The following is a 3,148-nucleotide window of genomic DNA, read 5'->3' on the forward strand; positions in this document are numbered from 1 at the left end:
AGCCCACGTATACCCAAATTCAATTATATTCATCATTATGTTCCAACTTTATGACTAATTTTCATAAATTGCACATGCACTGCATGTTCATCATAACTACAGGCAGCACGAGTGTTTCATTTCATCGACAATATCTGTATACATAGGAGTATAGGACCCTCTGTTCCAATAAACTTAGAGAATTGACCGCATCAGTTTTTTTAATCACTATATATATATATATATGGTGTAATTCATGTACAAAATTGCAGTATTGTTATGACAAATACCGTGAAATTAATAGCACAATTAAGAAAATGGCAGAAAATAAACCATGCATCACTTATAGTACACAAAAATAAACCATGTAGCACACTCGGATTACTTGGTCTTACTCTGATGCTTAACTATTACATGTCGGGTGATTTGCGAGCCGAACCAAAGTTCAAGTTTTTAAGTGGAGTTAACACTCAACTTATGTATATTCATTTTACTTTCCATCTAGATTCAATGTGAAAAAAGACCGGTTTAAATACGCTTTCTTATTATTTCAAAAAAAAAAAAAAAAAAAAAAATCATATTTGTTAAGTCAGCACTGCTTTTCAATGGTGATCATGTTGATTTCACAATATTGTGTCACCCTTAGTCCATCAGATTTAAAAGTGGGACTTGGACAAAGAAAAAATGTTGACAAAGAGAATCCTATGAGGGATAGTTGAGTCACATTACCTCCCAACCAGCCTCACCATCCATGATTCTAATTATGGGGTGTTGTGTTTTTTCAGAATTGGAAAATTTTCATGCTCTGTTTCCAATTCTGACTTTCAATACAACTTTGGTTTTGTATTCAATTTCTTTCACATGCTATGTATGTCATAATTTCTTAGGCTCATTAGGTGTAGTCTGTCTCGGTCAGACTTGTAATTTGTTGATGAATAGTGTAACTTGTGGGCAAATGCATATGGCATTTGTTCTGTTGTAGTTGGAAAACTTGCCAAACCGACGGTATAGCATGGAATTAAGGACATGTGAAATATTAAAAATGTGAATGATCAATGAAAACCAGACTAACAGTCACTCATGCGCATTACATGAACAACAATAATGCATAATTTTTCGGAACTGAACATCTAAATAACATGAGAAGTTCATCTCTCCCTCCATATTATTGGACCTCTTGCAAACTCTATATTAACCTCCTTCAAACCATCTATTTATCGATAAAAGACTCCCCTTTTACTCAATTTTCTTCAATGGATCTCATTCTAACACTCATTTCAATATTCTTCATCTTCCTTGCATTAAAACTGTATCAGCAGCAGCCAAGACATCTTAAACTTCCACCAGGCCCACGCCCCTGGCCAATCGTTGGAAATGTCTACCAAATAAAACCAGTGATGCATCGGTGTTTTGCTGAATTCTCAGAGACTTACGGCCCAATCATATCTATATTTTTGGTTTCGTCGCTGCACATAATCGTCTCAAACTCAGAATTGGCTAAGGAAGTACTCAAGGACAATGATCATCAACTAGCAAATAGGCACAGGAGCAGAAGTACCACTGTATTTACCAAAGATGGGAAGGGCCTTACATGGGCTGATTATGGGCCTTATTAGTTCAAAGTTAGAAAGATTTGTTCCGTTGAATTATTCTCTAAAAAGAGCATTGAAGCTCTTAGGCCTGTTAGAGAATTTGAAGTCATGGCTATGGTTGAAGCCGTCTTCAAGGACTGCACAAACCCTAGTAATTGTGGGAACCCTTTGGTGGTGAGGAATTATTTGAGACAAGTATCATCCAACCACATTCTAAGAATGGTACTTGCCATTTTCGGGCATCAATCATCAATTCAAGTCAATTTTGGCAATTGTACTCAAGGTTGGCGCACCAACTGGCATCTTGGAGCAAATCCCATGGCTTCGATGGATGTTTTGGCTCAAAAATAAAGAAATTGAAAAGCATCGAGCGCGGTTGGACATGGTAACCCGAGCCATCATGGAAGAGCATACGCTTGCTCGTGACACAAGTGGTGTAGCCAAGCAACATTTTGTGGATGCATTGTCAAGTGTCCGAGAGAAATATGGCCTGGACGAGGACACCATTGTGGGACTCCTTTGGGACCTGATCTTTGCAGGCATGGACACTAGTATGATAGCTGCGGAATGGGCTGTGGCCGAGGTGATCAAGAACCCAATGGTCCAACATAGGGCCCAACAAGAGCTGGACAGTGTAATTGGACCGGATCGGGTGATGACTGAATCCGACCTAGCAAACCTCCCTTACCTACAATGTGTGATCAAGGAGTCGCTACGGTTGCACCCTCCTACTCCCTTAATGCTTCCCCATAAGGCCAATGCGGATGTCAAGGTTGGTGGCTATGACATTCCTAGTGGTTCCACTGTTTTATTAAATGTTTGGACCATCGGACGTGATCCGGCAGTGTGGACGGACCCGCTCGAGTTTCGGCCGGAACGGTTTGTAGAGGAAGATGTAGACATGAAGGGGTCATGATTTTAGGCTACTTCCATTTGGTTCAGGGAGGCGTGTGTGCCCTGGGGCACAGGTTGGCTTCAATTTGGTGACATCAATGTTGGGTCACCTAATGCACCATTTCAACTGGACATTGGCACAAGGGGTGAAGCCAGAAGAGATTGACATGTTAGAGAACCCTGGATTGGTTGCCTACATGAGGACTCCATTACAAGCTGTCCCTACACTCAGGCTGCCTACACACTTGTATAAATGTGTAGAAAATCAAAATTAGCCAACTATTACTGTGTGTAATATCCGAGCGGATCCAGAAATGCATAATGGGGTGGGCTAATTTATTCTGGGGTGGATTAGTATTGCTAAATTTTTTTTTTTTTTTTTGGGCTAAAATTAACTCTAATAATTTTTTTGTTTTTTTTTTCAGCTGGGCTCAAGCCCACCAGAGCCCACCCCTGATATCATTATAGACTTGGATCTAATAAATATATATATAGTTGGCCCATTAAATTTCTTAGGTCAAAAACTAGAGATTTGGGCTGAATCTAATCCATAAAGTCAAGTTGACTCATGAGGATTGATGTCATCATAATGTGATTAATGTCTATGATGTTACAGTGATGTCAATCCTTAGTCATACAAAATTAGTTGAATATTTTTAACTATTGGACTCTCCATTATTACT

The 3,148-nt window shown here is 39.4% G+C and overlaps 1 pseudogene; it reads left to right on the forward strand.

Annotated features, from left to right (window-relative positions):
* The first annotated feature begins 1,232 nt into the window (after positions 1–1,232).
* LOC132281825 (cytochrome P450 98A2-like) lies at positions 1,233–2,740 on the forward strand (annotated as a pseudogene).
* The last annotated feature ends 408 nt before the right edge of the window (positions 2,741–3,148 follow it).

The sequence above is a fragment of the Cornus florida genome, unplaced genomic scaffold, assembly GCF_030987335.1.
Source record: "Cornus florida cultivar Cherokee Brave unplaced genomic scaffold, ASM3098733v1 CherokeeBrave_3.0.0_Hap2_Chr11, whole genome shotgun sequence".
Classification (NCBI taxonomy): Eukaryota; Viridiplantae; Streptophyta; class Magnoliopsida; order Cornales; family Cornaceae; genus Cornus; species Cornus florida.